Genomic DNA, 27950 nt, shown 5'->3' with positions numbered 1-27950 from the left:
ACATTTATGTATATATATATATGTATACACACATTTATATATATATATACACACAACATTATATATATATATATATATATATATATATATATATATTATTTACGTCTCTCTCCATTTTTAGAAGACACGTGTCACGTCGCCGCACTTAACGCCATTGTTCGTATTTTGGAGATAAAGCATATTTACGTATAAGGAGAGGACAAAGGAGATCCTGATCTCTCTTGACCAGCTTGTGTTATTATTTGGAACGCTTCAAAGTGAATTGAGCTTCCTTATCTGAACCATCGTTAAGTAGCATTAGGAACATCAAATGCTACACAAGGTGACTTAAGTAAGTAGTCGTTAATATGTTCAGATGCGCCTTTGTTTCCATAGGAGAGGCTCTAGCCGTCCGTAGGCCAGTTTGTCAATTTGTTTTTCTCAAGTTTTAAGTCGGAGTTTATTTATCTAAGATTGAATTAGGATTTCCTTTTTTTTCGGCTGCAATGCTCAACTTTGAAATAGCATTTCGTTGGTCTACCATGCTTAAGCTTTAAATAGAATATATATATATATATATATATATATATATATATATATATATATATATATATATATATATATATATATATATATATATATGCCTACAATGTCCAGCTTTTAAATAGCATTTCTCTCATCTGTTACGTTAGTGAAATATTTTATTGGCCTGTCACGCTCAACTTTGAAATAACATTTTAGGTCTGTCATGCTTAAGTTTGAAACAACATTGTGTTAGTCTGTTAAGCTCCAGTTAAAAATAGAATTTTGCTGTTCCATCATGGTCAAGTTTGAAATAATATTTTGTTGATCTATCATGCTCAAGTTTGAAATAATATTTTTGGTCTGTCATGCTCAAGTTCGTAAATAATATTTTTGGTCTTCATGCTCAAGTTTGAAATAGCCTGTTTTCAATAATAAAGTAAGAATTTAGTTAAAAACTCACACGAGTGACAAAGTAAATAAACGTCAGAAATAATTTTTTACGTACACTCCAAGAATACATCATTAACAACAATCTTGTGTACAATCTTTTCAACAATGATATGAGTTTTTATCAGGTCAAAGGATCACCAAGGAGAATCGACACCAAGTTGAAAGTTGAAACATAGATTTATAACCCTTGTAACGATATTAAACAGTTACACAGCAAATTGATTAATGATTTTTCCTCAAAGCATTTTCTTTCACTTTCTCCGTATATATCTCAGACTTTATTTTTAATCGCGCGTGTATTTATTTTATTTTTTTGAAATTTGTTTTCTTTGGGGAAATTTGATTCATACTTTTATTTCGTGCTTGTTTTTATTTTTATTTTTATTTATTTTTATTTAATTTAATTTAATTTTTATTTATTATTTTCTTCACTAAATATTCTTTTTTTGTTAAATTATGTTTTCATACATATTCAAATAATGCGTTTGCCCCCCCCTTTTTTGGCTTCAAATAGTACCTTCAAAAAGTTTTCGTGATTAAATAAACCAAAGAAAACCTTTTGCGCATGCGCTTTGAAAGAGTAATGATTAAATAAAAACATCAGGGCCCACGTTCCCGTGAAGTACCAAATTTTCTAAATAAAATATTTGTTTGCTTACTTGATAATACAAGAAGTGTTTTTTATGTTTGTTTGTTTGTTTGTTTCGTAATAACACAGGAAATGTTAAAAACTAGAGTATTTTTTTTTTAGAAATATATAGTTTCGTTTTTTGTGTCTTTCGTTCGGTTTCGTTACATAATCAACCGTATCCACGTCCGGTAGCTTGATTTTTTTTCCGAGCAGTGATCTTGGAGATTACCTAAAAATATACAAATTTATCATCGGGGGGGGGGCTCGTTTTAAAACTATATATACTTCAGTATTTTCTTTAATTTTCTATTTTTGAGTGATTATCGAGACTCCTAAGATGTGATTATCTCATGTCGGACATTTTTTGTACAAAAGCAACACTCTGCATTACTTGTTTGTTTTTTTTGGACTAAATAAACTCTTTAAAATAAGTTGAAACACCAAAAAATTTCAAAGCTAGGTAGAAAACTAAAACTTAGAAAAATCAATTTAATTTTTTTTTAAACAACAGTAAACAAGTAAAAATATTTTTTTTAAAATATTATGGGATGTATATTCTCTTTTAAAGACAATATCTTCTTCAAGAACGATCATAAAATGTGTTTTTAATCGATATTTATTCAATAAGGGACCAGTTTTCCTACCTGGCAAAAGGGGACGAGTTTTCCGGAGACAAGTTTTCCTACATTCATATATATATATATATATATATATATATATATATATATATATATATATATACATATATATACATATATATATACATATATACATATATATATATATATACATATACATATACATATATATACATATACATACATATATATACATATATATATATATATATATATATATATATATATATATATATATATATATATATATACAGTGAGAGAGAAAGTGGGGAGAGAGAGGGGAGACAATATATTTTGTATATTTCCATCTAAGATGTATTTCCTAGTCTCTTTCCACTTTCTTATCACAAAGTAAAATTGAGGCACCGGATAGTCTTTAAGATGCGAAAAATCTATTACAAAAAGCATGAAAGCATGACTATTTTTCCGTCAGCACCTCTCTGCTAATAATGGCGTCTGAGACGACAGAGAGTAAATATACCCCCATTCGAATAGAAGGCGTAATACCTGAAAGGACGGTTTCTATGGCAAATCAGACACTACACTTTCGTACTAGTCAAAACTATTACTCTTCTCTTGTTTGTAGTTGTCAGGGGAAATTTAGAGGCCACTTCCGTTTATGATAAAGTAACAGAGCGCGGGCGTGCGTATAGCAGATGCAAATGACTTAGCCATGTGCGAGGCGACGTACGACAAGGAAAAGGATTATAAAGAAAACAACGCGTGCGAAGACCGAGAATCACGTTAACAACGTGCAAATAAATACCTGTTGTTTCTAAAATAAAAAAGAAAAAAAGAAAAAGTCGAGTTATTCCCCGTCTTGGCTTCCTAGCGACGGGATCTACGTGTTAATACGAGTGTAAAAGTGTATAATGTTACAAAGATCCCCAAACGAGGAATACTGGATGTGGGCATACCGCCGTTATAGAACTGTCAACAGTACTTTGCGAATAAATGCGTTTCAAACGATAAAAGGAGGAGGTAATCCATATTACGATTTAGTATGATCTTGCGACTGAACATATACTACGGTTTTATCTTAGTAAAAAAAAAAAAAAAAAGAAAAAACGTGTAAATTTACCGTATTACTGTTCCGCTTTTTCCATATATGAATGGCCGGAGAGGGGGGGGGGTAAAAAACTTTTATTTATAAAACCATTTCTTAATGTTGGGACACACGTGTCAAAGCGCCATTGTTCGTAAATGGCGAGAAGTCAGATTTGCTTTGCTCATCAAAAGGACAATAGAGATAACGATCTGTTGACCAGCTCGTATTATAGTCAACGGTGAAAAAGGGTATGCATCCTCGCAGTCACGGAAAGGCTTTGTTCGTCTGTCTATCCGTCATTTGTTTTACCGCTAAATGCATACATAGAATGGACGAATCTTATTTTAGATTTCATTAATTTCTACACAAGAAACTCTGGGGATAGAACCTTCTGATACGTTCAAAATAGCATTTTCGCTGGTCTGTCATACTAATGTTTTAAATAGTATTATCGTTGGTGTGTCATGTTTATGCTTTGTCACACTGATGTTCTAAATAGCATTTTCGTCAACCTGTCATACTAAAGTTTTAAATTGCCTTTTTCTCGGTCTGTCATACTAAAGTTTTAAATTGCCTTTTTCTCGGTCTGTCATACTAAAGTTTTAAATTGCCTTTTTTCTCGGTCTGCCATTCTAAAATTTGTCATTTTAAAGTTTTAAATTGCCTTTTTCTCGGTCTGTCATTTTGAAGTTTTAAATTGCTTTTTTTCTCGGTCTGTCATACTAAAGTTTTAAATTGCCCTTTTCTCGGTCTGTCATACTAAAGTTTTAAATAGTATTTTCGTCAGTCTATCATACTATCATCCCTCTGCTTGTTTTACAAGTATTTTAACGATGGATGCTCCGACAAACTACACGCCCTTCGACGTAAATACCCCTGTCAAACCTGACAAGCAGCAAAGTTCCACTCCTATACAGTAAAGATCCCTAGATGTAAAAAAAAAAAACCCTCTTACTAGTTTCTTCCCCAAAACTGCTAGACTTCTGAACTCTCTTCCGGGTCCCTGCTTCCACAACCGTACTGACATGCAACATTTCGAGCGTAGTGTGAACAGACAATTTGCTGCTCAACTCCCTACAACGTATCCCTGCAACTTATGTCTCTGATAGTACATCAAGTGGCACTGCGCCTTGTTTGGGGCGAAAATGTAATAAGTAAAAATCTCATGATATGAATGGCATTTTTGTTGGTCTGTCATTCTAATGTTTTAATTAACATTTAAGTTAGTCTGTCATACTAAAATTTTAAGTAGTATTTTCGTTGGTTTGTCATACTAATGCTTTAAATAATAATTTCGTCCGTTTGTCATATTAAAATTTTAAATAGCATTTTCGTTGGTCTGACACATTAATGTTTTGAAAACAACATTTAAACGCTCAGGTGTAACGGACGTATCTTTCTTTAGATGCGTCCTTATACGGTATGATCTGTTCGTCGATTTGTCCGACACTCTTAAGTTTGAAATAGCATTTTTAAGTTGTAATACGTACAAGAATCTTCGCCTATTAGTTAATAAATCTGTCGATCTGTCACGCTGAATTCGAAGACCGTTTCGTTGGCTTCATACACTAAAGTTTCCATTAGCATTCTTTTTTGTTTTGGTTTGTCGCCTTTTATACCGGCTCCGCGACTTCGTCGTTTAACATTCGCCAAGGTCCATCGGGTCATATAGCAATAAGGGCACATGAGATGAAAGACAAGGGCGCCAGGGGAAGTCGAATTGGTGACGTACTTCGTGCGCCAGACAAATGAAAACCAGCCCAGAGCAATGACAATACTGATTTATTTCCTACAAACATACCCAGCGACCTGACCACCATGTCGCTTCGGCCCTGGTCAAAGGGTTATTATCCGATTTTATTAACATCCTAAATATAGACAACACTAAGCGTTCATTTATGTTAAAAAATACACACTCAATGGTCTCACAAAGCGTGAAAATGCGCGCCTTTCCTTAAAAATATTAATCAAGGATGCAAATCAGTTATTTCCGGATTTATTTAATCATCCGCTTAACGCAAAACTGAACTTATATCTTCATCCTTATATCTGATTCCATGTACTTCCAAATTTCATGATGTTGACCATCTTACAATTTATTATTTTAATTAAGCTGATATTTATAATTCTTGACACCAACTGTTTCGTAGCGCAAACTCATTCATTTTATCATTATATCAATCAATGAATTTATTTTGCCCTTAATTCATCAGAAGAAATAGCAACTATCAACCCACAAAACGAAAATAAACTGCATTTGGGCATGATTACAAAATCCGAAAACTGGAAGAGACGTTACAATTACCTTTTATTTTATTTTTTTATTGCGCCATTTTGAATTTTCAATATTCGTATTAATAAGTTATATTCATTTTGATATACACTACTAAAAATTATTTTTAGTATATTATTAATTTATTATTTATAATTAATGCATATATATATTTACTTAGATAATATAAATAATAGTAATGCATATACATTTTTATCTATATATTTATTTAATTCGAAACTAATTACAAAATATATATATTCTATTTCCGGTTATACCAATTGTTGATTTGATTTAAATTTTATATCTATATATAATTCAGTTTTATTACTATTTTAATTAAATTTGATATTATATATATGAAATTCATTATTGTCATTTAATTACTTTTTATTAATCATATTAAATTTAATATAAAATTTCCATTTGTAATATTTTATCGTAATTTGTTTAAATACAGTTAAAAGTCGGTAATTCACTTTTAAATTTAAATGAGTTGCTTCCCCTTTATCAAAACCTAGTAATATTAAATGATTTTTATTATATTGATGAATTATATATTTTTCTAGTATCATTTTTATTTTATTATGAATTATTTATTTATTAATCCAATTTCTATTATAAATTGAATATATTATTTACTAGGATAGGTGCCCGGTGTTGCCCGGGTATTTGGAGGTGTGTGTAGAGCAAAAAAAAAAAAAAGAAAAAAGAAAAAAGTAGTAGTAGGAAGGCAGGCTCGAACCCGAACCGCGAAGGAGGAAAAGGACTGAAAAAAAACGTGACGTCTTTGCTGTTACGACTACCGCCAAACTGGAAGTGACGTAGGTTTAAGATAAGGCTAGACAATCGAAAAGAGGGGATGACTTTCAAAAATATCGGCCAAAAAAGCACTCCCTCCCTGTAGGAAAATGTCCAGTTGAGGGTGAAGAAATTTTTAGCCAATTTTCCGGTATTTATCGTCTGAAGGGTCGAGCTTCAAAACGATACTGATCTTGCGAAAATCCGTTCTCAAAGGTCAAATCGTTGAACTTTGACCACTTAACAGCCAAATTTCCGGCCGAAAACCGATCACAAGGGTTTTCCCAAATCTCAGTACCCTGTATATCAAATTTTGAGTCTGTAGACTTAAAACTGACAGAGTTATTGCGTAGGGAAATGTACACAGAAAGACAGACACACAGACACTTTCACTTTTCAAATATTATGCAAGTATAAATCATGTAGAACATCTGCATGAATATAATTAAACGTAGATGATCATCCCATAAGAAAACCGAACAATTTAATAGGGAATTAATAAAAATGAATGTTTAAAGGAATATGCAAATTAACTAGATCTTTTGCTAGTGAATGCAATTTCACAACCCATATATAAGAAAATTGCATTTTCTTTTAAAATAACTAGAAAAGAGGGGTTTTAATATGAATATCAATACACACAAAAGAAAAACTAATTTATAGGAGTATAGATAGATTTAAAATAGATATTAACATTGAAAAAAATGTATAACAATTTTGACCCCTGCCTTTACTTAAAGATTCACCCAAAAGAAGAAAATTAACCAATTTTAATGAAATTTTCAGTATTTATCAAATAATAATCACGGAATATAATGAATACATTATGTTTTACTTAAATTGTAATGGAAATGTATTATTTTACAAATTTACATTTACAAATAATCTAATAAAACAATTTTTATAATAGGAATGTTGGGTTTGCTTTACAATAGACTTTAAAACGTTTATTTGAATCGAACAAGGCCAATAGCCATTAGTCGCGTGCGCTCGCGTAATGAATGAATGCGTGAATGTAGGATTGACAGGAAATTCTTAAAGATAAACTAAAATTACCGAAAAATGGGCTGAAATGACATAAATAAAAAGTAAATGACTTAGAATGACTTTAATGAACTTAAGGATGAATTGAATGACCTTAAGAATGACTTGAATGCTTAAAAAAATAAGTTGAATCATTCAAAAACAATTTGAATGATCTGGAAAATGACTTGAATGGCTGTGACACTGACTGGTAGTAAAGTGGGTGATCATTTTACATTAAATTAATACAGAAAAGTGATCCCCCATTTTTATATCACAAACTTACAAACATAAGTACAGCATGTAGTAAGAACAGACGCTAGACTTTGATCTTGGCCAAAAGGCCAAGAAAAGCTTAAAAAGCTAAGAACAGCATCTATTAACAACAGACCTTTGATCTTAACCAAAAAGGCCAAGCACAAAAGTGTTACGGACAGACCGACCGACCGACCGACCGATGGAGTGACTTATAGAGTCGCTTGCACGCGACTTAAAACAAGTAATGTTCAGCGTTACATGAGAATAAGGAAAAATGACAGCCCTGTAAATAATGAATTTGCTGTCTGATTTTTGCTTATTTAATTTTTCATTCTAATTATTTAAAAAATAATAATTTGTTTTCTGGGTTTTTGTTTTTTCGGATTAAATTGTATTTTTAAAGAAAATTTCTTCGGCAATATTCTGTGTTATATACGCCATTATTATGAGGTTTAATTTGAAGTTTATTCAATTTTATTTTTAATAAATACTTTGATTTTATTATTTGCAATTTTAAACCTAAAATGCACTCCCTTAACCCTTTTAATAATCCTAAGAGAATGGCAACATTTTAAACAATTTTATTTTTTAAATTCCAAATGAAACTTTTCAAATTATATTCATAAATAAATGAGTTAATTATGAAATTAAATGCATCGGAATGCATCTCGGTGTTTTTCATAAATAGTTCGCCATGGTAATATGCTGACAATCCTTTAGAAAAAAAAAAATGAATGCATTTTGTGATTTTCGGAATTGAGGACATTCAAACTGTCGCATACAAAGTGATTTCTGGCTTTAAACGTCTTAGGTAAATTTTCTTTATTAAAAAGATTAAGCTTAGGAAGGTATTCAAATATAGATTCAAGCCTCTTAAGTTTACTAATAATTAGTTATAGTATTCATTCAATTAATAATTTAATGATCAAACGATACCGTAATAATTAAATGTAACTATTAAAAATAATAATGATCTAGCAAAATAACATTAAGTAAACAAAAACAAACGTTTAAAAACAAAACAAAACGAAACAAAATCCGGGGCAACAGCGTGTGATTCAGCTTTACGATATCAGAAGGTACTAACATCAAAATAAACCAGATGACCTTTTTATGCATATATATATATATATATATATATATATATATATATATATATATATATAATGCTCCCTATCTTGGGTTGAGCATACTGGTAAGTTATATACAAATTACCATTAGCGTATTAAGCGATGCTCTTTGTATAAAAAAATTGAAAATTGAGCTTAGGTATTTGGACAATGTCAAAACATTGTTAATTCACTGCCCGCATAGCAGTTGCCGGATAGCGCAACGGTTAGAAGCTCCGACTGTCATATGGGCGGTCGGGTTTCGATAGTCTAGGCGCACTGATGATACACACACACACACACACACACACACATATATATATATATATATATATATATATATATATATATATATATATATATATATAGTCATGGTTTATTGTGATGTTAATACCTTCTGATATCAAATAGCTAAATTATATATATATATATATATATATATATATATATATATATATATATACATACATTATTCGATTTCACCCAAAACAAGGCGCAGTACCACTTTGAAGTAGAGGGCTACCATCGGGAACATAAGTTGCAGGGGTATTATGAAGAGAGATTAGTTGCAAGATGTCTGTTCACATTACACTTGAACTTCTGCATGCCAGTACAGTTGGGAAAGCAGAATCCCGGAAGGGAATTCTAAAGTTTAGCAGTTCTGGGGAAGAAACTAGGTAAGTAGAAAGCCTTCTTACACCTAGGGATCTCTACTGTAAAGGGGTGGGATTTGGCTGCTTGTCGAGTTTGTCGGGATGTTCACGTCGAGGGGGTACAAGTGCTTGTAGTTCGTCAGAGCATTCACCATTAAAGTACTTGTAGAACAGGCTAATGGATGCAACATTTCGTCGATGGGACAGAGGCTGAAGCCTAGATGACAGTTCAGGACCTATCAGGTTGGCGACTCTCTTTTGAACCTTGTCTAGGAGTGAAAGACTAGTAGTAGATGCACCAGCATGTGACAACAATACTCCATACATGGGCGAACGATGGCCTTATAGAGGTACAAGATACGTTCAGGCGTAAGTAGTTATCTAGCACGGTAGAGAGAACCCACTTTCTTCGCAGCAGCCTTGGCAATGATCTCAATGTATCTATTCCAGTTCATGTTCTCTGTAAACGTTAGGCCGAGGAGTTTAAAGGAAGTACTTTCGGGTAATGTGCTATTGGCCATTGCTATTGGTGGTAGGGAAGGTTTCTTGTAATTATTGAAGGAGACAAGCTTAGTCTTGGCAGCATTGAATGTGACCATCTATTTTTGCCCCCATTCCACTACAGATTTGAGGTCATCCTCTAGTGTTTCTGTTATTTCCTTAGATATGGGTTCCTTTGTTTCCCCCTCGTGCCTGTTGTAGAGCATGGTGTCATATCTCCGAAATATTTTATCAGGGAGCTCATTTATGAATATCAGGAACAATAAAGGTCCAAGGATAGACCCCCGAGGTACTCCCGCATTTATATCATATTGTTTAGATGTACGACCGTCGAGGACAATCTGGATTTTTCTCTTACTTAAAAAGGATTTAATTACATTATGCATTCTTCCAGTGATACCATATGATCTGATTTTCCTTAGAAGACCACCGTGCCATACCCTGTCAAATGCCTTAGATATATCGAGGGCTACCGCTCTACCCTCCCCTGTTTTGTCTAGTGAATGGTATATACGTTCAGAGATTACAGTTATGATGTCTTCTGTGGCACGTGCTTGCTTAAATCCATATTGTTTGTCGGTCAGGAGTTTAGCATATATAGATCCTCGAGATACGGTGGCCCTAGGATACGTTTTTTTTTCAGATTGTGATGTGGAATACGATGTTTTCCGGCCCCTGGTTATGGTATTTACCCGTCTTACGGTGTTATTTATAATATTATTTGATTATATACATGTGTATTATATACTGTACTGTATTTTGTTACTTATTTTTTGATGCTGTATCCTGGGATTCTACTGTATACACAAAGGAGATCATCTGGTTTATTGTGATGTTAATACCTACTGGTATCAAATAGCTAAATTGTATATATATCTATATATCTATAAAAGTGAAAGTGTATGTGTGTGTGTCTGTGTACATTTCCCTACGCAATAACTCGGTCAATTTTTAGTCTACAGACTCGAAATTTGATATACAGGGTACTGAGATTTGGGAAAATCGATGTGATCAGTTTTTGGCCAGAAATTTGGCAGTTAAGGGGTCAAAGTTCAACGATTTGATCTTTGAGAAATCTACCAAACTTCTCCGAGAATTTTGGGTCTAAACACTTGAAATTTTAGATATAGGTTCCTTGGACATGGATCTAACTTAATAACTTGATTTGAGCCCAAAAGAATAAATTTTAAGGGGTCATAATAGGGGTCAAAGTTTAAAAAAATTGCCCGCTTTTTTTTTTTTTTGGCTCAACATACACCTCCAAATACCGGGGCAACACCGGACACCCATGCTAGTATATATATATATATATATATATATATATATATATATATATATATATATATATATATAGATAGATAGATAGAGAGAGAGAGAGAGAGAGAGAGAGAGAGAGAGTAGAGAGAGAGAGAGACACACACACACACATTTAATAAAATATCCATTAAAGAAAATGTTCGTTCACGTACAAGTTCAAAGTACGGAAGTTGTCCGACTGAATTTGGGAGGGAGTACTGATATTGCCATTGTTATTGTTACCACTATTGAAATTTTTGACATGCCGTTTAGTTCATTATTTGGATAAAAAGACTGTCAAAAACAAAACAAAGAAAAAGACTGTAAAAAATAAATAAATAAAAATAACGATTGTCAAGTCGTGTCCACCTAACGCCCTCCAGTAATGTGCCATTCATAATTTTAGTATGCTCACCTGGGGGGCAGTCTGTTTTTACAACATCATTTTTATCAATGAGACACCGTTTGTTCATTCCAGCTTTCTTCTTCTTCTTCTTCTTCTTCTTCTTCTTCTTCTTCTAATCAATGGGAGTCCTTACGCAGTTTATAATTCAAGGAGACTAACTGATAATAACCGGCCGTGGTTCCGGGAGTCTTAGCGACAACAAATTTCCGCTAAAAAAGGAAAAATCGTAACAACTTGGGATATTTTACTTTCAATACGTTTGACCAACATATCCTCTGGCCTTCTTCAAGTGGTTAATAGCGACGGGATAGGAATGCTGAGTCTTGTAATTGTATCTCCAGTAATTACTGCCTTCCATAGTTGTTGTTGTCTCACCACATTTTTAGTAACTTGCTTCGGGTAGGATTGAAACCGCTATCTTCAGACAATATTCACATGGAACCGTATAGAGTCAACACCTCTATCCACTGCGCCACGGGCCCTCGAAGGTCTACAAAAGAATGAATACACAAATTATGAAATCTCATCTTCAAAGAATTCAGAATAAATAAATAAATAAAAATAAATAATGAATAAAAAGAAATAAAATAAAATAATAAATAAAAAATAATGAATAAAAATAAATAAATAAATAAATAAAAAGAAATAATGAATAAAAAGAAATAAAATAAAATAATATATAAAAAATAATTAATAAAAATAAATAAATAAATAAATAAAAAGAAATAATGAATAAAAAGAAATAAAATAAAATAATATATAAAAAATAATTAATAAAAATAAATAAATAAATAAAAATAAATAAAATAATATATAAAAAATAATTAATAAAAATAAATAAATAAATAAATAAAAAGAAATAATGAATAAAAAGAAATAAAATAAAATAATAAATAAAAAATAATGAATAAAAAGAAATAAAATAAAATAATAAATAAAAAATAATGAATAAAAATAAATAAATAAAAATAAATAAAAATAAATAAAATAATATATAATAAGTAATTTATGTTTCCGCTTTTTTTTTTATAGATGAGGATTGATAATTTGAATTATTTGAATTATCCGGACTAGTGTTCTCATCAGGACCCAGGGCGTAACGGATAAAATACTAAGTATAATTCAGTACTAAATGACACTCTTCTGGGGTTAATTGATCAATCCTCCGTGCGAATGATACTAAGAATACAACTGAGAATTACTTAAGATTATGGCTGACGGATCGAGAACAAGCTACTCTCACAGATTAAATAAAGAGTTTCTGTTCGAAATTCCACACGGATTCCTGAGTTCGACAGGGAGATTCCCGAGTTCGTTAGGGTACACCTGTAGGTGGCCGGGGTCGACATTGATGGATATACGGCAAGAATTAGACTCAAGTTGAGAATAGTAGTCCGAAAAATACAAACAATGCAGAGTCAGCACTCCATCTGTTCCGCCAGTCATTACAGGATTTTTTTTCAGAAGTCAACTTAACGTTAAGACATATAGATTTATACTGGTGTACCCATGTACATAGAATTTCATAAATAACAAGTGAAACATGTGTGGTCCCCCACGAGTTCACAGTGAATGAGGCATAAAAAATGACCAAGTTTAGCATTTGCACCCACCCATTTAGGCCCAAAGTCCCCAGGTCACCTCAAATCCTGGTGCAAATTAACAAACGGTGCAGTTTTAGGCTTATTAGCCCTAAAAGACCCAAGAGTTATCGTGAAGTATAGACAAACAAAATTATATAGAAATCAGTTAGTTACAACTTTTCAGAAAGTTTTATAAAAATCCAAAGCATCAATTTTTTTTAATAAGCACAAAAGTGTAAATTTTAGCCATTTTAACCAGAAAAGCACCCCAAGAGGAACAACCGGAGTTTTCCCGGAAAATTCGTTCTGTTACTTTTTTACTCATATCATGTTTAATGTTTGAGCAAAATTAAAAAAAAATACAAGGCGTAGTTATTGAGAAAAGGACGGACATACGAACGGACAAGGCGGAATTTATAGGTCCACCTTCCTTTGTCGGGGGACTAATTATGCATGAAAAGTTAATAGAATTAATAAATTAGTTTAGGCTTTAAACAAATAGATATGAAATCTCCATTAGCCATAAGTATTCTTAGTATTGCATTGTACGACTTAGAACTGATTATTATTTAGAATTTTATCCATTACGCCACATGTCCACATGGTAATTAAGCGTGACAGTTAAAACATAACGGTGAAAGACCGACCGACCGACCGACCGACCGACCGACCGACTTAAAAATCCTCAAAGTATTAGTATCTGTAGTATCTGTTCTGATGCTACTCTTAAATTAATTTCTCTTAGTCAATGTCGAGGGAAACACTTTAATACCAAGGCAATTTGTATGTTTGCCTACGGCCAGAGTGCCCCTTTTTGGGGAGTTGATACCCCCCCCATATTAAAAACGACCTTGTGTCACATTTTTCTCTCGTGGGGAAGCAAATATATTTAAAAAAAAAACCCAAAAAAACAAACAAAAACTCTAATATTAATAGGAATGAAACGTTTACTTTATCCCCGATTGCTAATGAAATAGATATCTTAGCGTATCGATTTTTTTTCTCCACTTTTTCCAAAGACAGACTATCGGGGAATATTCCATTCTTGGACTTCTTAGCAAACTTCCGGCGATCATAGGAGCGATTTTTCTTTTTATGGCGTAATGAACATTTGTTGTTCGTTGCGGATGTTTTATGGCGGGACAGCGGGATGATCTGACCTCTCGGATATAAATTTGTATCGCGTCTCATCATTTAAATATTTAATGCATTTCGGAAACGTAGCAAGTCTTATTTATTTTCGGGCTGTGAGATCGATTCGATCCTGGAAACACAGATAACAACTTTCGGATGGTTTGAATTATGAGTAACATGAACCCCCACCATCACCACCACACACACGATTCCAGCTTTTATTTACGGTACGAAATAAATGCTCTATGTAGAACGGTCGAGTGTTGGGGAGGGGTGTATTTTGTGCGCAAAGGCAGTTAATCCTGTCGCGATCTGTTCGGACCCATATTGTCGGCAAGTTTTCTGGCTCCGCCGAGAGGAAAACTTAAGAGTTCGCTATTTTATACTAGTGCATGCATTTTATACCAGTGCATTCATAAGCGCAAAAAAAAAAAAAAAAAAAAATGACGACAAAGTATTTATATTGATATGTCGTCTAACATTTGTACGGCTAAATTGAAATTGAAAGAAATTCGGGTTATTTATCTCCCTCCCACGGTGGGAGGATGTGATACAAGAGGGATTGAAGAACCAGCGTCATAGAGGAAGAACACTCTGATCTGAAATAAAAATCTTTGGGTAGCTCCGTCGGCATCTACGAAGAAGTGCCTCAGGCGATTAGCAATCAACGAATCCCTTCTCAAAGGTAGTAAACAAATCCTGAAAGGTTGATTCCCTAGAACTCCACAGGAACAGGAACATATCGCAGTCAACAGGACAAAAAACGATTTAAAAAAAAAAAAAAAACGACGATCTAGACCTTGTTGGCTTTGGTGCCGAAGGAAATTGTCCCTGGTTGTTGAAACAACGTTGATTGTGACCAGTGCCAGATGGCAGGCCTTTTGGGAATACTAGGCGGTATATGTGAAAGGACGATAAAGTCTCACAAAAAAAACAAAACAAAAAACAAACAAAAAAAAACTGCCATCTTTCTTAACCGGGGTATACAAGCGACTCGGAACCGCTAGTATCAGTTTTGAGTTGCACTTCACCTTTTCTGTCCTCGGTCACATATATAGATATCCTTCATGACTGAGACAATTTTATTTTTATCCAGGGTGCCCCTTTTTGGGGAGCTGGATTTTCCACACACATTGAAAACCGAGCTTGTGTCTAACTTTGTCCTCGTGGGGATGCAAGTAAATAGGAACATGCTCGCAATAGAACTGTCCCAAATATCGATAGCATAAAAACATGGTTGGCTGATTCTATCACTCAAGAAAGCATCTCACTCCCGGTCCATTTCTCTACCTATACGAGAACCAAATACATGCGAAGATGGAGTACTTTTACCACATCTGAGGAGGAGGAGCAGATCAGGGAACCCTTTTCTACCTTTACAGAGTCCAAAACGTCTTCGAAATCTAGTGCACGAGGGTCTTTTCGCCAACAGCTCTCTCACAGAAAAGACGTCGTGAGTCTCTGATTTATTGTTATCTTAATAGCACATGTTCGACTGAGCTCCAATCTATGTTCAATCCCTGCAAAACATTCACAAGAAATTTTCGTTTAGCTGCAACAATATCCCCTACTATATATCAATGCCTAAAACTTAACGAAAATTCCATGGGCAAAGCTTCTTTCCGAGAATTGTTCGACTATGGGACATAATAGAGCGGGTCTGCTTCCCAGCTTACCATAACATAGTTGTTTTCAAATCTAATGTAAAAAAGCCCTCGTAAAGCCGTCTTCTTAAATAATCAAACCCAATCCAAGTTCCGCCATTGCCGCATCCTAAGAATATTCACAAACTACACGACACGTGAGCTTTTGCCCCTGATAAGCGGTGATCAATCGTAAAATAACAAAAAAAAACATTGATATCTACTACTGAGTACCTTAAATAAAGATAGAAAGAATAATATATATATATATATGTATCTGTATATATGTATATATATACATGTATATATATATGTATATATATGTATATATGTATATATATATGTATAGATATACATGTATATATGTATATATATATATGTATAGATATACATATATATGTATATATGTATATATATACATGTATATATATGCATATATACACATGTATATATATGTGTATATATATATGTACATATATATTTATGTACATATATATATATGTATATATATGTACATGTATATACATATATATGTATATAAATATGTATATATATGTATATAAATATGCATATATATGTATATATATATGCATATATATGTATATATATGCATATATATGTATATAAATATATACATGTATATATATGTATCTGTATATATGTATATATATAGATGTATATATATAGATGTATATATATGTATATATATGTATATATATGTGCATATATATGTGTATATATATGTGTATATATATGTATATATTTGTATATATATGTATATATTTGTATATATATATGCATATATATGTATATATATATGTATATATATGTGTATATATATGTGTATATATATGTATATATATGTATATATATATATGTATATATATATGTATGTATGTATGTATGTATCTATCTATCTATCTATCTATCTATATATATATATATATATATATATATATATATATATATAAATGCATAAAGGCTAAGGGTGAGGTAACCCTGACAGAAACCTGCAGAGGAGCTTAGGCCCTGTAAGCTGCGGCATATATGACCCACCGGCGTGTGGAATGTGCTCTAGTGCCCAGCAACCTAAGTTCCAGTCATGGATCAAATGGCATGGTGGGTGGAGAGGGCTCTGTAAGCCGTAGTGAAGGCAACCTCCCTAGGATAAGGAAAACTCTGACATAAAACTTGCGATGACTGCTGCATCCAGTGATGTTGACTTGCTCTTCTTTTTGATCAATGTGGCAGTTGTTTAGAAAGTGGGATTGTCTCGGTGCTAAAACAATCCTCATGCACAGGCATTGCTCGATATAAATTAGATAAACTTTTTTTACCATCTCGTGTATCTTTATAGCAAAAAAGGCTGGCTGTAGCCTTAAACTGCAAAACATTCAATGAAGTTGGAAAATATGATTATAAACGTAAATGGCAATAAGGGAACTGGAATTTCTAGGGCTTGGCCCGGCAGGTGTTTCAGGGCTCCACAGCCTGGACCCGGTCGTCATCATGATACTGCGAGGAAATATATGACAATGACCATCGGCTGTTGGAATGTGCGGACGCTGCTTGACTTGCTGTCAGCAATAATGCGTCCAGAGCGTAGATCTGCTCTTGTATCTAAGGAACTTCAACGTTATGACATGGACATAGTTGCTCTGTCTGAAACCAGGCTGGCTGATGAGGGACAGTTTTCTGAGTTGGCTGGGGCCTACACCATTTTCTGGAGTGGTAGAGCGGACGGATGTAGGAGGAAATCAGGCGTAGCTTTTGCTATAAAGGCATCAATTCTTTCTAGCCTGGAAGAACTTCCCTGTGGTGTGAGTGACCGGATCATGACTATGAGGTTTCCTCTGGTAAATGGTCATTATACAACTTTTTTGAGTGTCTATGCACCCACTATGGATGCAACAGAAGATGAAAAGGTTGCTTTCTGCCTTGCTTTGTGCAGTGTAGTTAGACGCATTCCCTCTGTTGATAAGATCTTCATTCTTGGAGATTTTAATGCTAGGGTGGGAAGAGATTCTGAAACCTGGGACGTGCTGGGTAAACACGGAGTGGGGAAGGGTAATAGCAATGGTCTGATGTTGTTGCAGTTTTGTTCAGAGATGGGTTTTAAAATCGGTAACAACGTGTTCCAGCAGAAGGAAAAATACAAGACGACCTGGATGCATCCTGGTTCAAAACAATGGCACTTGATAGACTGTGTTAGTCAGAAAACGTGAGATGAGGGATATCTACAGTGTTCGTGTCATGCGGGGTGCAGAGTGCTGGACCGGCTATCGGTTGGTCCGTGGAAAGATTAAGTGTGTTGTGAAGCCCAAGATGAGGGGAGCTGTTGCCCGTCCAAGGGACAATATTGTGAGGGAAAAACTAGTTAAGGAGATGGAAGAGATTGATTGTGAAAATACTTGGTCTGCTTTTAAGGAATCTGTCTATGAGGTATGTGACAGAGTATTAGGTTATTGTGAGCGTAAACATCAGGATTGGTTCAATGAGAATGATACTGAAATTCAGGCTCTGCTTGATTCAAAAAGCCATGGCATTGCACGCTTATCTCAAGGGGGGTTTGACGGATGATGAGCAAGATCGATTGAGGGACAAGTTTAAGGCAATCAAGCACGAGGTGCAGAGGAGGTTGCGTAACATGCAGGATGAATGGTGGAGGCAGAAAGCTGAGGAAATACAGCTCGCCTCGCGTTTGAAAAACACCAAGGTCTTATACAGTCTACTGCGCGCGGTTTACGGGCCATCCAGATCACCTATTACTCCTCTGCCCTCGAAAGATGGTGGGGATCATCTTCGAGACCCTACCGACATTCTTCATAAATGGAGGGAGCATTTCGGTGACCTCCTGAACAGAACTTCTTACGTTGATCAGGAGTTTGTTAAGTCGATTCCTAGCAATCCGGTCAAGGATATCTTGGCAGAGGTTCCTTCTCTCCAGGAGGTTAAAACATCTGTCCATAAGCTGAACAATGGAAAGTCTCCTGACCCGAATCGTTTGCATGCGAAGATCTTTAAATGTTCTGGACCCAAGATGATGCAACGCTTAGCAGACTTGTTGCAGACTGCTTAGTGGGATGAGTGTATTCCGCAGGATTGGCGGGATGCATTGATGGTAGTGCTATACAGGGGGAAAGGTAGCAGAGATGAATGTGGAAACTATTGGGGCATCTCTTTGCTGTCAGTAGTCGGTAAGGTACTATGTAGGATTATGCTAGACAGAATGCTGGAGCATATTGCTGATGATGTTTTGCCTGAGTCGCAGTCTGGTTTCAGAAGATGTCGAGGGACAGTGGATATGATTTTTACAGCCAAGCAACTGCAGGAGAAATGTATAGAACAGCAAAAGGGACTGTATCAGGTGTTCATCGATTTAACTAAGGCCTTTGATACAGTCAATAGAGATGCTTTGTGGGAAATTCTGAAAAAGCTTGGCTGCCCTGACAAGTTTGTAACCATCTTAAGGCTCTTCCACGATGATATAAAGGCTGTGATCAAAGCTGGCTGATACTATCTCAGTAGAAAATGGTGTTAAGCAGGGAGACATTTCAGCATCCACACTCTTTGCGTTATATTTCACCATGGTCTTTCAGATGGCATTTGAGGGGGTGCTCTGATGGTGTCTATATTTGTTACCGAACTACTGGGGGTTGTTAAACATTAGGCGCTTCAATACAAGTACAAACACGATTAGCGACTTGGTCTATGCGGATGACTGTGATCTAGTGGCTCATACGGTGACTGATAAGCAGCATCTTGTGGACGCTTTTGCAATTGCCTGCAGCGCATTGGGCCTGACCGTCAATCTGAAAAAAAATGTCTTAATGTATCAGCCTACTCCGGGCATGCCATACTATGAGCCATCAGTTTATTATCTGTGGGTCAAGGATGGCGGTTGTCACTAAGTTTGTATTCTTGGGTAGCACACTGAGTATGTCTGGTGCCCTGGATGATGAGGTATCGTTACAGATCAGCAGGGCAAGTGATGCCTTCGGAAAGTTGGACGGGCGTTTGTGGAGACGTCATGGGATCTTGCTGCGAACAAAGATTAAGGTTTATGCCGCATGCGTTCTCTCTACTCTTCTCTATGGTTGTGAAACTTGAACAACATACAGGGAGCATTTGAGACGTCTCGAGCGGTTTCACCAGATGTGCCTACGGCGAATCTTAGGTGTGGGTTGGCAGATGTATGTCAGTGATGTGGAGGTGCTGAACAGACCCAATGCCTTAGCATTGAGGCTCACGTTATTAAGCATAGACTGAGATGGAGTGGACATGTGGTGAGGATGCTAGACAGTAAACTTCCCAAAGAACTCCTTTATGGCGAGCTCGCCGAGGGAAGACGTCTGGCTCAAAAGCCTAAATTGAGATTTAAGGATTGTTTAAGATCCACCTTAAAAACTTTGAGATTGATGAAAGAACCTGGGAGAGTCTTGCTTTGGATCACGGATGGTGGAGAAGGACCTTGATCGAACCCAGTATGAGCGGCTGAAGCGCGATATCCGGAAAGGAAGAGTGAAAGGAGCCGTGGATGGAAGGGGGCGCCAAATTGGTCTGGAGTGTGAGGTGTGCGGAAGAATATGTCTGAGCAGAGCTGGACTGATGAGTCACCAGTCTACTCATCGGCGCAGTGGGCCACAAAGTAGTCTTGAGTTGCCAGAGTTAACCTGTGTCAACTGCGGACGGATGTACAAAACGACAGGCGGTTTGAAACGGCATTTGATCCTGCATAAAAAAGAACAGCAAGAACGTGCTGCTAGTGGTGCACATGTCTGTACAATGTGTGTTAAGGAATGCCAGATTTTAGTAGGGCTTAAAAGCCACATTCGTCAAGCCCATCACTGAATGTTTTCGTGTTTCTATATACCTTTTTTTGTGCTATATCGAGTGATGGCAATGTTCGAAAGCGAATTTGCTGCCATCCTATATATATGTATATATATATATATGTATATATATATGTATATATATGTATATATGCATATATATACATATATATATATGTAGATATGTACATATATATATGTGTATATATATGTATATATATGGATATATATGTATTTATACATGTATATATATGGATATATGTGTATATATATGCATATATATGTATATATATGTATATGTATATATATGTATATATATGTATATATGTATATATATATGTATATGTATATATATGTATATATATGTATCTATATGTATATATATGCACATATATGCATATATATGTATATATATATGTGTATATATGTATATATATATGTATATATGTAGATATATATATGTATATATATGTATGTATGTATATATATATGTATGTATATAGACATGCACGTATATATGTATGTATATATATGTATGTATATATATATAATTATAAAACTCAAATGATCTTGTAACGATGTATGTAACCCACTTTCCGGTTTACGACATCCGGTTGCGCATGCACGCATGACATGCGCACTGAAATATTAACGTTATTATTTCGAAATGATTATTTAACATGGGAAGAGTGGGGTTTAAAATAACTTAAACGTAATACAGAAATGAACGATGTAAAAAAAAAGCAGATATATCAAAATTTGAATTTAACGATAATAAGTATTGTGGTAGCTGTTCAGTGCACATTTACCTATAAGTATGGCCAACCATTTATAATTCAGTAACTGTAAATTTTTTTTGAAAAATAATCAATTATAATAAACAAAACGACTCATAGAAATCTATCTATATTCTTTTTTACTTTCAATATACTTTCATATAAATGTTTCTCTTATGTAAAAAAAACAAAAAAAAATCCAAAAACAAACTATTTTCTTTACGTCACAAGTGTCACGCTCATACATGAATTCCATAGCTAATATAACATACTGACCCAACGGGTCACCGGTAGTCTAGTATATATATATATATATATATATATATATATATATATAATATAACGCTGAACGTCTGTGTGTGTGTCTGGTCACGAATAGGCTCCTATATTGTTGACTTTTATAGAAAACTGATTACATATAATGATAGAATATGTATCGAGACACAGGAATGGGTATGTTTGATCTGGCATAATGATGATTAATTAAAATTGTGGGGTCTGCATACGCGCCTAGTCCATAAAGTATGGAAATAAAAAATTAAAAAATTTAAAAAAAAACGTTTACAAGTGTTTTTGATATAGATATACATAATAATACTTTGATAAGTACTTTTTAATTTAAATACGGAAGGTATAATAAAATTGTGGGGTCTGCGTTCGCGCCTGGCCTCTAAAGAATGGAAATAGGCACAAACTTTAATAAAGACTTTTCATATCTATCTGCGTAAGTATACTTTGATAATTATGTTTCAGTTTTAAGAAATATGGTATAATAAAATTATGGGGTTGTTCGTTCGCGCCTGACCTCCATAGAATGGAAATATGTCAGAAAGTTTAACAAGGTTTTTTTTTAATATAGATCCACAGAATATTGTGATAAGTGTTTCAGTGTGAACAGGTATAGTATAATACATTATGGGGTTTATCTATTTTATTTTTACTTTCATCATATCTTACTTTGGTTTTAATACCCCCAAATTCAAAGCTATCTCTTTACAAACCTTCCTTTTCATAACCTATCATACTTTCATAAATCAGAGTCCATTTTCTGTAGGCTGTTTTTGAACCCAGTCAACGACTGGTACTTTAGCTAGTATATATATATATATATATATATATATATATATATATATATATATATATATATATATATATATATATATATATATATATATATATATTAGTAGAGGGGGTTGCCTGGTCGTAAAATACGCGTAAATTTTAATTGTCCAGATTTCGTATATATTATTATAGAGTCGTGATTACAAAAGTAAAAAAAAAGGTATTTAGGTGCCATCAGCTAGAATCGAAACCGAAGGCAAAACTACAGCATTCAAATCTGGTGACGTTACCAGTGTACTAAAATGAATGTACAAAATATAAAACGATTTTTTCAATTTTGACCCAATCCTTTAAAAACTATTTTAACCGGTTAAAGACCGGCCCATAAAAAAAATCTAATCATTTGAAGCCCCTGCGACTTTTAATTTTGGAAGAGATAGAGTTTGAAAATATTGAGAAAGACAGGCAGACACCCAGACAGACAGACAGACAGACAGACCAATAGCCTTTAGGAATAGTTGGCCGAAACTTCGTGAAATAACAACTGAGAAAGATGGGGATAATAGTCCGCAATAAATGAATAAATTAAAAGTCCTTTATTGTCTTTTTCTTTGTCAACGGAAAATTTAATGAGTCGTCAGTTTGAGATAGCGTTCGCATTACAATACGGTCAGCGTTACCAACAAGATAGTGACTGTCGAATGCGGAGAAAAGTGCGCAGTTTCTTTATTGGATGCATAACAAACGATGCCGCGTTCTGTAATTCAAAACGACTTTTTCTCCTGCTTAGGAAGCAAATAAAATTAAGACAGACTTCAAGTTTTACTATGGCTTTTTTTTTTTATCACATTCGACTTTCTCGTGAATGATTGAAATGGTCACGCGATAATGGGATTTATCGAGAATGAAAAAATATCACACCCGTAAAATAAAAGAATATACATATTAATGAATCAATGTAAACATTTCTAGCTACCCGTTTGCACACAGGTTTTAGCACAAACCTAAAACAGGGTACGTTTTGGACCAAAAATAGCTTTAGTCTGTTGTGAGTTTAAACTGAAACATATATGCACATAGATAGCCAGAAATGTTTGCATGAATGAAAAAATATTATAGATAAGTATACCGCTCTACGAGTTATTAAAATATTATATAACTACAGTTAAATTCATAGGATTATTTATCCAATCTCTATGAACAAAATCACCGTTGGAATAATATGCACACACATACACACCTACACACAAATAATATATATATATATATATATATATATATATATATATATAGTGTGTGTGTATGTATGTGTGTGTGTGTGGTATAATATTTTCAGTACGCTACACAGACTGCATCAAGCTCACCCTCAAACGCTGCAATATCCCCTTCAATCTTTTGGCAGCGGACAGAGACACTGGTCGCACCACATATGATAGCGGGATAGCCTTCTTCAATAACGAGCATGAGTGAGCAGGTACGGAGCGTCGCACACTTAGACCCCGACGAGCGGCAGCCACTCGCCATCAAAACCAAAATCCTTTTTTCCTGTGCTCTATCTGTGTAAAGCAGTGTAGATCACGCATCGGGCTGCACGGTCATCAACTGAGTCAGGGAGTCAATTAAAAAAAAATGAAGACGTCATCTTCCACATATGTTATATAGGCTTCATTATTATTATTATTATTATTATTATTTTTATTATTATTATTATTATTATTATTGTTGTTGTTGTTGTTGTTGTTATTTTTCGTTGTTAGGAAGTCTTATTAAAAGTGAATCTTAGAGAGTCTTATTAAGAGAGATGTTGCGTTCTGTGTTCGTGTTATGAAGAGATTCATATATATAAAATGTTCATACTTAGAAGTGTAATAGAAGCTCTTAGAGTGAGGAGACAGTGTTGAGACAGTCTTAGTGTTCACATTGTAGATATGAGATGTAGAGACATTGTGTATGTGAATACATTTTAAAACACAGGATATATAAGACATATAATGACAATTTCACTTTACCTTTTAGTAGAATTACAACACAAAGACGACGTTTATAAAAACATATGATGGGTTTATTTCTTCTTCGACCGGTCGGTGGTTTTCTTAGTCAGGAATTCAAAGTTTTACATTCTATGTTTCAAAGGTGACCATCTCGCTTCCAGACGTTCGACTGTCCATCTCTGGACTCCAGACTTTCGTCTCTCGTCCTCAGACTCTCTCTGCTTAACTCTAAAGTTTCTAACTATATCGAGAACTTCCCATTTTCCATGACGTCATACACATGTTAAAACATGTGTCTTCTTTCACGTGTTCTGGAAATGCATGTCCAATACATTTTCCTTTGTTTACAAAAGGAATTTTAACCTATATTTCCAGTAACCTATATTTCCAGTATGTTAAAAACATGTTTATTAAATTATCCTATAGTTGCATTCCTCATTCAATTTCATAACAGAATTGACAAATGCACATTCCTTTTCTTAAAACTATTTTATCTCTAAGCTGAACAATGGTTTGTTTTTACATTCCATTTTCTAATTCTCTCTCGCAATCTATTTCTAAACCTAAATTACGGGGTTCGAATTTCGTCTATTCTATTTCATTTTTACATTTAACTAAATCTCTCTATTTTTATACTTACATGAAAAGGGGACAGCCATTATCATGTAACACATAGATTGACTACCATAACTAGCATAACTAACATAACTAGCACAACTAGCATAACTAACATAACTACCATAACTAGCATAACCACCATAACTAGCATAACCACCATAACTAACATAACTACTATAATTAACATAACTAGCATAACTAGCATAACTAGAATAACTAACATTACTAGCATAACTAAAGGCGATGAATGCTCTAGAAACGTCACTTCTGATTAATGTTTATTTTTGAAATATGCAAAGGAAGAAATGATTTGCGGCGATTGTAAATGGTACCTCTTCTTTAATCGTAAATTTAAGAAAACAAAATTAAAATAAAATGGTAAGGTACACCCGGGCTTGAACATTCGATCTGTTGTCGAATGCTTTACCACTATGTTATATCGCAAGATTATAATAAATCTGTTTTTTAAGAAGAAATGATTTACTGAAATTTTATTATCTCTCTTGGCTGATGTAACGTAAAATACTCCACTGTAAAAAATTATTCTTATTTATCTATAAGAGAGAAACCCTATTTTTAAGATCGGATTTCTTCGATTTCCGATACTTATCGGATGAATTTCTTTACAAAACATATCTAAGAACACTGCCAGACATATACATTAGCTTTGTATGAAATTTGCAAAAAAATTGGCTCAGCCGTTTCGGAACCTATGAGGAAAAACTCATACACACAAAGTGACTTTTATATACTAGTAGAAATAGAGCTAAAGATAGATATAGACATACAAAATATTTAATAACGGAAAGCATTGCCTTACATCGAATGTGTTTCTAGTTTGAAAGTTAGTTTCAATAAAGTTGCGTGACCTTTTCCGTACACGGTTTTTCTAATTAACTTAAACAGTCTGTTGCACATGTTCGTCTCCGTAATACGCCGTCTTCCAACTCAACGGCAAGTTATGGTTTTCCCTACAGTGTTGTATTGAATAATACCTTTTTGGGGTTTGCATTACTATACACATAGATTCGAAAAAGTTGTCAAAAACAAATAAATAACAAATAAATGTTATAAAAGGCAAGATAAGTTATTTTTCTACTTATCTGGATACTTTTTTTTAGTGTTTTTATTTAGTGTAACATGTTTATTCAGCTCGAAAAGCATACAGTGTTTACCGATGTATTGGGAAATTTAAAATGGCACCCGACTCTCTCTTGAACACGGTAATTTTGGGAAAATGAGTTAAAAATAAGAAACTATACAAAATACTGTTAGAAACCCACCGAATATATATCAGCCTATGTCACGGTAACATATTGAGAGTAAGATATTTAGGAGTTCATAAGAAACGGTCTCATACACAAAGACAAAGTTCTTTTTATATAATATAATAGCAAACCGCCCGACATTGCCCGGTCGTAAAAACAGCTTGAATATGATATTTTGATTAACGCAGATTTCGTATTTATTATTATATTATATTGGACCCAATATATAGGAATGATTTATAGAGTAAAAAAAAAAAATAATAAATAAATAAAAATAACTCATGCACCACCACCGAGAATCGAAACCAAAATGTTTAACTTACAATTTACTTTTTCCTTTGACGTTAATGACTGTACTATGAAGAGAGGTTTGCTGCAAAACTAATAATTAAGACATGAACCAATAGCTATTATGTCATGCATGCATATTCGTAATGCAATCGTTTGACCTTCACCTGGCAAATTTCATTTTTTTTTTTTTTTTTAATTTTCACACTTTTGGACCGATTCTCCCCGGCTTAAACCCAAATATAAAATTTCGCATGGGTTCGAATACCCTATATATGAAGTTTCATGTCTGTAAACCAGGAACTGACGGAGGAGTTTGATAGGCAAAAGTTTTTAAACAAATACGCACACATAAGTATATATAGAAAGCGGTTTAGCCTTGGTGCTCATCGAGTGCAAAGTACAGTTTAAATCATCATCATCATCATCATCATCATAATCATCATCATCATCAACAAGAACATCATCCGTTCAGTTTCGAACGACAATGGATATCTCCTGTAAGGCTAGCTGCTCGTGTAATTGTGAGGCAAGGGTTGCGCAATCCCAACCACACCTCTACTGAATCGGCATTGCTTGAGTTCAGTGGCAAGGAGAAATCCAGGACGACTGGAAACAATGCCTAATTAAGCAGAAAGCACATATGGCACCTGGAATTCCCAAATCGTCACCCAGTTGAGTACTGACCAGTCTCAGCGTTGTTTAACTTTGATGATCTAACGGGAACCGGTGCGTCAACGTAACTACGCTGAAGATAAATTTGCATACGTTATAAAAACAACACACACGCAAATATAGGCATGGTATAAAAACTTATTAAACACGAGTGTGCGTGCGCACGCACGCGCGCGCGTCTTGTTGGGATTATGACGCTAGCGTCTGAATCTGATCTAAATTCCAATTTCCCAAGCCTAGAATCTAATTTAAAATTAACTGTGTCGTTCACCTATTCTCACCTTTGATTTTGTCTTAACCGGGCTCTGTCGTCGAATTATTCAAGGCTTCTTTCTCGTCGTTCTCTTCGCTGATCCCTCACTATTTTTATTTCCTCGTGATTTCCTAAAATTCCCGTTGTTCCCATATTGTTATCTTCGAACAGCCCATGTCCCTCAAAAATATCTATTCTCAAGCTGCAATCTTTGATGTCCAGTTAACTCACTGTTAG

At 34.2% G+C, this 27950-nt stretch overlaps 1 long non-coding RNA gene across 1 annotated transcript in view; it reads right to left on the bottom strand.

Moving 5' to 3' along the window:
* The window catches only part of LOC145296247 (uncharacterized), an 86026-nt gene that overhangs the window by 11518 nt on the left and 46558 nt on the right, over nt 1-27950 (bottom strand). Inside the window, exon 2 of the long non-coding RNA XR_013869978.1 lies at nt 11600-12080. This is a non-coding gene — a long non-coding RNA (uncharacterized LOC145296247). The remainder of the gene's footprint in view (nt 1-11599; nt 12081-27950) is intronic.

Source organism: Euprymna scolopes, chromosome 2, assembly GCF_053919585.1.
Source record: "Euprymna scolopes isolate OS-2025 chromosome 2, ASM5391958v1, whole genome shotgun sequence".
Lineage (NCBI taxonomy): Eukaryota > Metazoa > Mollusca > Cephalopoda > Sepiida > Sepiolidae > Euprymna > Euprymna scolopes.
This window is presented reverse-complemented; position numbering and strand designations above follow the sequence as displayed.